We start from the raw sequence: 13005 nt of genomic DNA, 5'->3' as shown, positions 1-13005 counted from the left end.
GCCAGTCATCAAATGCCTGGGTGCATGTGCTGTACCATGGAGCTATAACCCTTCCCCCAAATAATTTGCTTTTTCTGCAGAAGGAAGAAACTGCAGTGCTGGTGGGAGGTTTAGGAAGGGCCTTTCTTGTCCCTCTCCGTGTTGGCCAACGTCCTCCAAGGTGCCACTACCCACTCTGTGCCCGATCTGCGCAATTGCTCTGAGGGGAGAGTGCAAGGCAGGTGGGGGGTTCTGCTGCATTGCCTCACATTTGTCAGCAGCAGCAAGGAGAGGAAGCATGGCCAGTACACTCCAGTGCAGGCATCTCCAACCTTCAGCCCTCCAGATGCTTTGGACTACAATTCCCATCCCTGACCACTGGTGCTGTTGACTAGGGATCACGGGAGTTGTAGGCCAAAACATTTGGAGGGCCACAGGTTGGGGATGCCTGTTCCAGTGAGTGGGCAGTAGGTCCTCTGCAGTTGCCCAGACAACAGCTGTTGCCCAGGAAGTCTGACCCTAATGACCCCTGGCTGTACAAAACTACCTTTAGGAGAAAAGGATGGACGTGTTGTTTGTTTAGTGGTTTAGTTGTGTCCGCCTCTTTGTGACCCCCTGGACCAGAGCACGCCAGGCACTCCTGTCTTCCACTGCCTCCCGCAGTTTGCTCAAACTCATGCTAGTAGCTTCGAGAACACTATCCAGCCATCTCGTCCTCTGTCATCCCCTTCTCCTTGCGCCCTCCATCTTTCCCAACATCAGGGTCTTTTCCAGGGAGTCTTCTCTTCTCATGAGGTGGCCAAAGTCTTGGAGTCTCAGCTTCAGGATCTGTCCTTCCAGGGAGCACTCAGGGCTGATTTCCTTCAGAATGGAGAGGTTTGATCTTCTTGCAGTCCATGGGACTCTCAAGAGTCTCCTCCAGCACCATAATTCAAAAGCATCAATTCTTCGGCGATCAGCCTTCTTTATGGTCCAGCTCTCACTTCCATACATCACTACTAGGATGGACATATGCAACCCAAATGATTCGGCAAATAAATCCTAATGCTGCTATCCAATTTTTTTTCCATCCAAGTGTTGGCAAAAGGCATAATATTTCTCTTCCAAGAAGGTGTCTTGCTGTCAAACCACATCTGAGGAGTAGTTCAATGATTCCTTCCTCTTGATGGTTTTTTTTTTTAATACATTTTTTGTAGCTCTACCTCCTTTTTAAAAAAACCAAAGCCAGCCACAAAGTCTGCAGTGGAAAAGCAAAGGATGACAGGAGGAGGAAAGGATAGATGGACTGCTCCCCTTCTTGCCATTTGTCTGGTAAAAAGCACCCTTTCCCCACAAGCTGCTTTTCTCCCCCTGCCCCCATATGAAGGAAAAAAGCTGGGCGCACCGTATCTCTCCCATCATAACCAGGGATCCAAGGTAGCAGGGAGAAGTGGCTGACACAGAAAGAAATCAGCTTGCATATTATAGGCAATGCACTAGATAAACAAATAATTTTCAAGGGGAACATTCTTACATTGACTCTAGAATATCTGGAAACCAAGCCTTAGGAGGAACAGTTGAGGGAGTTGGGTATGTTTAGCCTGGAGAAGAGAAGACAGAGAGGTGATAGGAAAGCCATCCATCTGAAGGGCTGCCAGATGGAAGATGGAGCAAGTTTGTTTTCTGTAGCACCAGAGGGTAGGACCATCTCAGTAATGCCTAAATTGACTGGCAGTAGCTCTCCAGTTTTTAAGGCAAGGAACACACCTAGTCACACCTGGAGATGCCATGGAATTATTATTATTATTATTATTATTATTATTATTATTATTATTATTTATACCCCGCCTTCCCCAGCCAAGACCAGGCTTAGGGCGGCTAACACCAGGTATAAAAACAATTGATTAAAATACAACTTAAAAACAAGATTAAAATACAACATTAAAATGCAGCCTCAATTTCAGTAGAAACTCAAATCAAAAACTTTTTGGGGATGAAAACGTCAAGTCTTCACCAAAGCCAGCTTTCCAGACTGGTCCTACATGGGCCAGAAAAAAGCCAGGGAAGTCCCCAAATAGGAGATCCATCACAGAAGGAGAAAGGAAATAGGAAAGGGGGGAGGGGATCAAGTTGATTCCAAGCCAAAGGCCAGGCGGAACAACTCTGTCTTACAGGCCCTGCGTAAAGAAATCAGATTGAACCTGGAACCTTCTCCATGCCAAGCAGATGTTCCACCACTGAGCTATGGTCCCTTCCCAGAATGAAGGAGCTGCAACTACAAAGGGTTCATGAACATTTATTTCTGTAAATATTTATCTGTCTATGCAGCTGTTTTCATTCTATTTTCCCCATGGATGGGAGATTAGTTTGATATCAACCTGCCTGTGCATTAAGATCAGGGGAAGAGGCATGATGGCTGGGGCTGCTGAAAGCTCTAGTCCAAAACTTTGCCAAGATTGCAAAGGCTGGTATAGAGGTAGAAACGTCTTGAGTGATTTTACTTTATGTCTCCATAATACTGCAATAGCCTTTTGTTGTAATGGTATGGCGCAAACTGTGTTTCTCCTAGAGAGAACAGAGTGATTTGGGGCAAAGCTGAGGGCTTTTGTAATTTCCATTAAAAAAGAATAAGGAATAAATGAGTAAATGCTACACAGTTTATTGCATGGGATCCTATGCCCAGATAATTCTGCTCATGTGCAGGGACTAAACTATTTTCTACTTGGCATAAATGGATTCTTCTCAAAGACATCACAGCTGTTGCTAACTGCAGTCACCCTGTGCAGAATCCAGCTTTTTGAGATTCTTGGTTTCCTCCCCGCCCCCCTTTTTTTAAAGGTACAGATAAATTCTGGCTTGAGTGTGTGTGGGCAGAAATGCTGCTGTAGATTCAAAAGTGGGGGGGGGGGTTATGAATAAGAGTTCCAGCAGGATTTTTGGAGTGTGTGTGATCTTCAGTGCTCTGCATAGCAATTTGATCCATACCATTGATCACAAACATAGACTATATACAGGAAGTTAGCAAAAAATGGAATAAGTTCTGCAAACGCATATTGTCTCCAGCTTACGGAATTCAGATTTGCATTTTGTGGCAGCTTTTATTTTGCCCAGAATTTGGGTTGCCTGCTGGCAACGTTTAAATTTTATTTTTAAATCCAGAGTGCCCAGAACTACTATATAACATATTCTGTTTGTGACGTGCACAGTAATGAGCAATGTAACTCTTCAGCACCTTCTGGCTTGTTTCCCCACAAACTGCACTTAGACATGGCCTGTAATATATGGGGTTGAAGGCTACCTTTTTGCCAAGGCTGCCTGGGAAAGCACAACATCCCTCCCAGATTTCTGTGGCTCTTCCAGGGATGGAGTTTCCACATCAACGCTGTGCTGTCAATGGAACGGCTGTGTTGGCACTACAGAATCCATTCTTGCCCTGGGCACAGCTGTGAAGCCCAGCCAAACCGAAACAATGCTGGGAATGCTGGGGCGATGATGGTGGACTGTGTGGGCAGCCAGGGAGAGAAAAGCAATCCAATAAACAGCAGTGGTTTGGAGGGGAACGGCTGTGAGAAGGAGGGAGAAGGGGCAGAACAGGGCAGAGCAGGGGTGAAATTGGGGGGGGGTAGCAGGCTTTTTCAACGGTGTTTCAAATATATGCAATTTCACTTAAATCTGTAGTGCCTTGGAACTTAACCCCCACATAAATTGGGAGTTGCCTGTACATTCCACTGGAAATAGCAGAGAGAGGGGTGCATGGCAGAAAGAGGAAGATAAGCATTTATTATCGGTGGAGCAGCCACCAAGATCACATAACACCAGTCTTGAAAGACCTACATTGGCTCCCAGTACGTTTCCGAGCACAATTCAAAGTGTTGGTGCTGACCTTTAAAGCCCTAAATGGCCTCGGTCCAGTATATCTGAAGGAGCGTCTCCACCCCCATCGTTCTGCCTGGACACTCAGGTCCAGCACTGAGGGCCTTCTGGTGGTTCCCTCCCTACAAGAAGCCAAGTTACAGGGAACCAGGCAGAGGGCCTTCTCGGTAGTGGCACCCGCCCTGTGGAACACCCTCCCACCAGATGTCAAAGAGAACAACTACCAGACTTTTAGAAGACATCTGAAGGCAGCCCTGTTTAGGGAAGCTTTTAATGTTTGATGCATTACTGTATTTTAATATTTTGTTGGAAGCCGCCCAGAGTGGCTGGGGAAGCCCAGCCAGATGGGCAGAGTATAAATAAATTATTATTATTATTATTATGGCAAAGAGGGTGGCAGAGAGAGTAAAGGGGTGGAGCAATTTGGTGTTGCCAACAAAGGTGCGTATAGTTAAAGCTCTGGTTTTCCCAGTAGTGATGTATGGAAGTGAGAGCTGGACCATAAAGAAGGCTGATCGCCGAAGAATAGATGCTTTTGAATTATGGTGCTGGAGGAGACTCTTGAGAATCCCATGGACTGCAAGAAGATCAAACCTCTCCATTCTGAAGGAAATCAGCCCTGAGTGCTCCCTGGAAGGACAGATCCTGAAGCTGAGGCTCCAATCCTTTGGCCACCTCATGAGAAGAGAAGACTCCCTGGAAAAGAACCTGATGTTAGGAAAGATGGAGAGCACAAGGAGAAGGGGATGACAGAGGACGAGATGGTGGGACAGTGTTCTGGAAGCTACCAGCATGAGTTTGACCAAACTGCGGGAGGCAGTGGAAGACAGGAATGCCTGGCATGCTCTGGTCCAGGGGGTCACGAAGAGGCGGACACGACTAAACAACTAAACAACAACAACAACAATTTGGTGTTAGCTCCACCCATTTGCAGCTCTAGCTCTGCCCACCAATGGCTCTGGTCCCTGATTGACTTTTCGCATGGGTGAATGACTGTGGGTTGATGGCTCTTCATAGCCTTCCCTTTTAATGTTTGGGTCTCTTCCCAAGATAGCAGGGACCACCAGCTATCTTTTCCTCCATTCAGATAGAGATGAACTAAGGTCCCTTTCTTGATGTTCCATCCATGTACACCCAATAGAGGAAGTGCCTCCTCACTCACTAGAACTTCCTGTCCCTGGACGTCCACCAAGGCCTGACATTGAATATCCTCTGAAAGTGCCCTCAGACTTTCCTGGTTCAGCTGAAACTCAGCAGCTAAGACCAAGCCTAAGAAGATTACACATAAATAAAATCATTGAAAAATTGTAGTAAATGGATGTATTTTATTTATTATTCAGAAGCTGGTGGCTCTGTTTGACCATTTTTTCCCTATTCTCAAAGTGTTGCTCTCCACCCTGAGCCGACGGAAAGGTGCAACAGAGGAATGAAACACAGTAAATGGATATTAGTGACAAGTGTGGCATTGATAACAAGAATGCCCCCCAAATGTGGGACAATGATAAGAAGACTGCCCCCCAAATGCGGATGGTGTTTGCTTCCCTACCTCACCCCAAGCTTTGGTATTTCATTCCATAACGGAAATTTCTTAAATAACAGTTACTCTTTCTGGGTGGAGTTGCAAAAGGTCTTCCAGAGACATGAGTCAGGCATCAAAACAATCTGGAAAGGAGCATTAAAATCTATATTTTCAAAAAGTATATTGACATAGTTTTGTCCTCTGGGTTTTGAACATGTGAAATGGCAATAAATTCCAGCTTCAAGCTTTCTTGGGACAGAATGATTGCAATACAGGTTTCCTGCTCAAAACAGCAACCCCACGGTTCTGGAGGTTTTGCTGAATATGATTAGAAGGGACCGTCTGATTAAAGGTATTCAGGTCGGAGCCAAACAATATAAATTGAAAGCTTTTGCAGATGACCTAGTTTTGACGTTACAGGAGCCAGAATCTAGCACAAAAAGAGTATTAGAATTGATTCAAGAATTTGGTCATGTGGCAGGATTTAAGCTGAACAAGTCAAAAACTAAAGTGCTTGAGAAAAACTTAACACCGATTGAGAAAGAGAGGTTTCAGAAGGAGACTGGTTTAACATTAGTTAAGAAAGTAAAATATTTGGGGGTTAATATGACTGCTAAGAACTTAAACTTATTTAAAGATAACTATGAGAAATGTTGGATAGAAGTGAAAAAAGACTTGGAAATATGGTCAAATTTGAAGCTTTCCTTGTTGGGTCGAATTGCAGCTATAAAGATGAATGTATTGCGAAAAATGTTATTTTTGTTTCAATCATTGCAAATATTGGACAAGATGGACTGTTTCAAGAAGTGGCAGAGAGACATTTCCAGATTTGTCTGGCAGGGCAAGAAGCCTAGAATAAAATTTAAAATATTAACTGATGCAAAGGAAAGAGGTGGATTTGCCCTGCCAGACCTTAAACTTTACTATGAATCAGCAGCATTCTGCTGGTTGAAAGACTGGCTGCTTCTTGAGAACACAGACATTTTGGATCTAGAAGGATTTAACAACGTTTTTGGTTGGCATGCATATTTGTGGTACGACAAGGTTAAAGCACATAAAGCATTTAAAAACCATATTGTCAGGAAAGCATTGTTCAATGTCTGGATAAGATACAAAGATTTACTGGAAAATAAAACCCCAAGGTGGTTGTCACCAATGGAAGCGAAGGCTCAGAAAAAGCTCAATATGGAGGCCAAATGGCCGAAATATTGGGAAATATTGGAACAAGAAGGAGATAAATTGAAATTGCAGAGTTTTGAGAAATTAAAAGATAAAGTGCGAGACTGGCTTCATTATTATCAAATAAGAGAGGCCTATAATTTTGATAAAAAAATTGGCTTCCAGGTGGAAAATCAAAATTGGAAACAGAACTGTTAGATCCCAAAACTAAGATACTTTCAAGAATGTATAACTTGCTGTTAAAATGGAATACGCAGGATGAAACGGTTAAATCTGCTATGATCAAATGGGCACAAGATATTGGTCATAACATTATGTTTGCTGACTGGGAACAGTTGTGGACCACCAGTATGAAATTTACGGCATGTAATGCCTTAAGAGAGAATATTATGAAAATGATTTACAGGTGGTACATGACACCAGTCAAGCTTGCAAAAATCTATCATTTGCCCGATAATAAATGTTGGAAATGCAAAGAAAATGAAGGTACATTCTTTCACCTTTGGTGGACGTGCCCAAAGATTAAGGCTTTCTGGGAGATGATCTATAATGAAATGAAAAAGGTATTTAAATATACCTTCCTGAAGAAACCAGAGGCCTTTCTCCTGGGCATAGTCAGCCAATTGGTGCCAAAGAAGGATAGAACTTTCTTTATGTATGCAACAACAGCAGCAAGAATACTTATTGCAAAGTATTGGAAGACACAAGAGTTACCCACCCTGGAAGAGTGGCAGATGAAGGTGACGGATTATATGGAATTGGCGGAAATGACTGGCAGAATCCGAGACCTGGGAGAAGAGTTGGTGGAAGAAGACTGGAAGAAATTTAAAGACTATCTTCAGAAATACTGTAAAATTAATGAATGTTAAAATGACGTTGGATTGAAAATAAGTGGCATTAGCAACAAAGTTAATAAGAATATGAAAAAATGAATTGATAATGGATGAAAATATAGGAAAGAGGGTAAGGATTTGCTGATTTGATTATTTAAATGGGAATACAAAAAGGGGAGGTGTGAGGAGGCCAAGGAAATAAGCTAATGAGTTCAAAGTTACAAAAAACGGATTTGTTTTTAATTCTTTTTTAGCGATTTGTCTTTTGTATTTTGTATTTTTATTCCTCTTTTTTCTTTTTCATGTATTTTTCTATGTTCTCTTTTTTGTATCTTTTTCTTTTTATATGACCTTTTTTCATTTAGTAAACTTATGGTTTTGTAAAACTTCAATAAATATCTTATAAAAACAAAACAGCAACCCCACCTTGAGATGCTTCTCTCCTGGCAATGTGGTTTGAAGTAGTTTTGGAAACAAGTGAAGGGACATCATCATATATATTGATGTGTGTTGCTTTGACTTAAAAAGGTAAAGGGACCCCTGACCATTAGGTCCAGTCGTGGCCGACTCTGGGGTTGCGGCGCTCATCTCGCTTTATTGGCCGAGGGAGCCGGCATACAGCTTCTGGGTCGTGTGGCCAGCAGGACTAAGCCGCTTCTGGCGAACCAGAGCAGCGCACGGAAACGCCGTTTACCTTCCTGCCGGAGTGGTACCTATTTATCTACTTGCACTTTGACGTGCTTTCGAACTGCTGGGTTGGCAGGAGCAGGGACTGAGCAATGGGAGCTCACCCCGTGGTGGGGATTCGAACCACCGACCTTCTGATCAGCAAGTCCTAGGCTCTGTGGGTTAACCCACAGCACCACCCGTGTCCCTGCTTTGACTTACATTTCCTTAAAATAGCAACCAATTAACAACAACAACAACAACAATGTTCCTTTTCCCATTGTCATTCTTGGCAGACATTGGGGGGCAGAAGCAGTACCAGAGTGGGGCGGGTAGAAGTGGGGGAGAGTTCCCACAAACACTGCTGGCCCCCTGGGTAACTTGAAGGAACATTTCAATGGTTTATCTTAGATTGAAACTAAACTGAGCCTTTGCATTTCACACGTACTTTTTTAAAAATGCAAATAGCAGCAGCTACTACTGGAGGGAGCCCTGTCCCCCAATAGAGCCCAGCCCTCAGATGCCATGGGAAATGAGACTTCCCCTCCAGATGCAAGCAGCAGCTTCACAGGAGCACCTTTCATCCAGATTGCAGCAGGGCTGGAAAGGGTTAAACTCCCTGCCCCACCCCTGCCTGTGGCAATTACAATTAGCAGCCCTGCCAGCCCCACACAGCTGCTATCTGACTGTCTTAAAATATGCATTTTAAATGCAGAGAAGAGGTTCAGCACCATGTCTTTAGAGAAGCCCACTTTCTAAAAGAGCTGCAAGCCTGAGTTCTAAATGTCACACACAACCTCTTTTATTCTATTAAAAGCATGGACTTAATTGGGACTTGTGGGTTTATATTCCCACTATGGTTGACAGCAGAGCATAACACAGCATAGAAAGAAATATAGTATTGCTTCCCACAATTGCAACTGTTAATGGACCACTATTCTTCTCTTGTACACATCAGTTGGGCTTTTCCGTGGAAACCCCAAGCAGACAACATTTCTTTTTTTAAATATATTTTTATTAATATTTACATAAGATATTTAAATTCAAACACATCCTTCACCTCCTCATTTAGGATTCTCTGAATCCCTTGACTTCCCTCCACCCTTCCATGGTTACCATTGTCATTCTTTTTTTCATCTGCTTATCTTATTTTCTCTAATTTTTTTAATAGTCCATTTTCCCATAGTTTTTTGTACATTGCAAGCATTACTCAAATCCTGCCAAAGTTTTTAGTTGTTTACAGTGTTCTCTTAGATACATTATATATTTCTCCCCCCCCCCCCATTCCTTCTTAACCAAGCAGACAACATCCCCACCCCACCTTCCCACTATATATAAGGTCTGGTGACTTCTGTTTCAGTGTATCTGAAGAAGTGTGCATGCACATGAAAGCTTACACCTAGAACAAACTTAGTTGGTCTCTAAGGTGCTACTGATATGATCGCCGAAGAACTGATGCTTTTGAATTATGGTGCTGGAGGAGACTCTTGAGAGTCCCATGGACTGCAAGAAGAACAAACCTATCCATTCTGAAGGAAATCAGCCCTGAGTGCTCACTGGAAGGACAGATTGTGAAGCTGAGGCTCCAATACTTTGGCCACCTCATGAGAAGAGAAGACTCCCTGGAAAAGACCTTGATGTTGGGAAAGATGGAGGGCACAAGGAGGAGGGGACGACAGAGGACGAGATGGTTGGACAGTGTTCTCGAAGCTACCATCATGAGTTTGACCAAACTGCGGGAAGCAGGGGAAGACAGGAGTGCCTGGCGTGCTCTGGTCCAGGGGGTCACGAAGAGTCGGACACGACTAAATGACTAAACAACAACAACAAGGTGCTACTGGACAATTCTTTACTTTTTTATATATTTCAACATTTCATCTGTCTGACCAAGTGCCCTCAAGTCCACGAAGGCCCCCCAGAAGGGATTGATCTGTTGCTCTTTAAGGTGCTACAAGGTGCGGGGAGCCACCAAACTGTTCTCTTTGCAGGCTGTGGAAGCAGCTCAGGAAGCCTGCAGAGTCACCCTGCAACCCATGGAGTGGAGCAAGGAGCAGCTCTAATGGCTCGGGGCCCAGCAAACAACAAAGCAAGGCGGTTCATGGGGTGTGTTTGATGTGCAAACAGATCCAGCTGTTGGCATCGGAGTCTTTAATGAGCCTGCTTATATGAAAGCCTTTCATACCCAAGGCCTCCTGTAAATGACTGTCAAAGCCACAGGAGTTCAGGCACTGTAGAAATAACCTTTCTTGTTACAGCCTCTTCCTCCAGGGTTGAAACAGCCCTACGCTTATGCTTACGCAGGGGTCAGCAAACTTTTTCAGCAGGGGGCCGGTCCATTGTCCCTCTGACCTTGTAGGGGGCCAGACTATATTGGGGGGGGTGAACGAATTCCTATGCCCCACAAATAACCCACAGATGCATTTTAAAGAAAAGGGCACATTCTACTCATGTAGAAACACGCTGATTCCCAGACCACCCGTGGGCTGGATTTAGAAGGCGATTGGGCCAGATCCGGCCCCCGGGCCTTAGTTTGCCTACCCGTGGCTTAGCCCATGGGAACATTTTGCCTGCCAGCTTTCGCCATTCTTTTTTGTTTTTACTTTGCAAAGTTGTTGTTGTACTTCACCAGATCTTAAACCTGTTACAGTATTTGTAAGAAAGGATTCCAAATATCATTGAATTTGTCCATGGCAAGTCTGCGTTTATATTTAAGTTACAGGTATAAGTTGTTCATATGTTGTGAGTTTGTAGGTCTTCAATTCAATCGGAGAAGGGAATTGCAGTTTTATTTTTCCAGTTCATCAGTATCCGTCTTTTTGCCATGGTAAGGGTGCAGAGAGTCCACTCTTATTGTCTTTTTGTAAGGTTCCATGTGTTGGGTATATAATTCAAAAGGATATTTTGCTCTGTAAATGTAAGCTTGTTCCGTATAGTTCTGTTGATAGTTTGCTACTTCTGCCAAAAATCTTTCAACATAGGTTTTAGAGAAGCATTATTCCTGTTGCATCTCCAACAGTTAGATACCTTAGACAGCGCTTTTTAAAACAAATGTAATGGGATCCATTATAATCTAAATATTTTTTGTTGTTGTATGAGCCTCAATTTAAGGTCCAGAGATGCCCCTGTTACAGCACATGAAACAGTTTCCCATTGTGTGGTCGAAACTGAGATCTCTAATTCTTTATTCCATTCCTCCCTCAACACCTGTATATCAAATTGGTTTGCAAGTAAAAAAGATTTATATATGTTGATGGTCACTTTTTTTGTTGCATAAGAATTAACTGCTTCAATATCTCTGGGGTCTCTGAGGCTGTAAAAGCTGCTGGTCCATAGATGCTGGTTAGCAAGTTTTTTCATCTGCCATTGAGCATTTGTAGGTAATCTGTATTTGTGTCTTAAGACGGTATATGTACCTAACAGAACCTCAGCTTATTGTCTGCTATCTTCTCCGACCTTCAAACTTGAGACAGTGACCAGATGCAAAGTCCAAGACTCCACCATCAGCCAATTTTCCCCACCCCTGGCTCCCCATCTATACCAGTCTCCACCAACCTGGTGCCTTCCAGTTGTTTTGAACTACAAGTCCCATAAATCCCTGATTAGAATGGCAATTGGTTGACCTAATATGGATTTTGGAATTTACCCCAAGGGCTAAAATAGCTACCTTTTAATGTCCATTTATCTTATACAAGTGTGGTTGACGTTGTTATTGGATTTACCTCTGCTCTTCTTTCCTAAGTGCAATTTTAAAATTTCAGTTTCTACAACAACGCAGCCTGAAAAACCACGGCAACCACCTGTGGATGATGAAATCGTGGAAGGAAATCGGACACCCATCCTTTAGTTTGCAAGAGGCATGGCAGACCCACGGCTGGCCATTCAGTCACCATCTCGGTGGGCAAATACATCTCAAGGTATAACATTTCACCGCACGCTTTCACAGAAGCCCTGAGTGGGTTGGCTTGACTCCATGCCCTGCAGAAATCTGTGGCAAAGCTAGGTACTGACAGACAAATCCGCATTTCCTGTTTCCGAGGTCTGTGGTCTAACCACAAGGTTCTTGTTCCCTTTTGAGTACTAAGGTGCCGCCCCTAGAACAAGTCATTGTTCCTATTACTTTCCCATCCATGCGGGCATCAAGGGCTATGCCAGCGGCTAAGCTTGCACGATTCTCCAGTTTCAATCAGATAATCATGCAATTCGCAAGATCCCAGCTGTTAAACCGGAAAACTGTGATATCGTGTGTGCGATCTGCTCAAAGAGCCATACATTCAAACTTCATTGATTCATTTGGAGGTAGTTATGGAGCCAATGACTCCATCATTTATTTTTAACTGCTGGTTGCAGCTGATAGGAGTTGCAGCCCAAACATGTGGGGGCCACCAGGTTGGCAAAAGCTGGTTTTTCAACTGTATCAGGATTTTCACACAAGGAATGTATCGATAACACAATGCTCCTTTGTCTCCTTGCTAGTTCATTTATTTGGATGTGAATCTGGCTGATCATATTGAGTGGAAAGCAGTTAAAGACCCTTTTGTGCACACGAAAGAATGCAGTTGAGGTGCATAACAGGGCTCCTTGTGTGCAAGGGCTCTGCAGAGGATCTGGGTTGAATCTTGATTGAACTCCAGATTGAACCCACAGGACGCCAAATGCAGCTAACCCTAACATACATAGAATAACAAAGTTGGAAGGGGTCCTGAGGGTCATCTCGTCTGACCTGTGCATTGAGGGAATCTCAGCTAAAGCATCCATGACAGATGGCCATCCAACCTCTGCTTAGAAACCTCCAATGTAGAAGAGCCCACCACCTTTCAAGGGAGTCCATTCTACTGTCAAATAGCTCTTACTGGCAGAAAGATCTTCTGGATATTGAGTTGGAATCTCCTTTCTTGCAACTTGAAGCCATTGGTTGGAGTCCAATGAAAACCAAAGAGAAAACCAGGAGAAAGCAAGCTTGCTCCGTCTTTTATGTGA

Source organism: Podarcis filfolensis (assembly GCF_964270895.1).
Source record: "Podarcis filfolensis genome assembly, chromosome: 1".
Lineage (NCBI taxonomy): Eukaryota > Metazoa > Chordata > Lepidosauria > Squamata > Lacertidae > Podarcis > Podarcis filfolensis.
Note: the sequence above shows the minus strand (reverse complement) of the source record.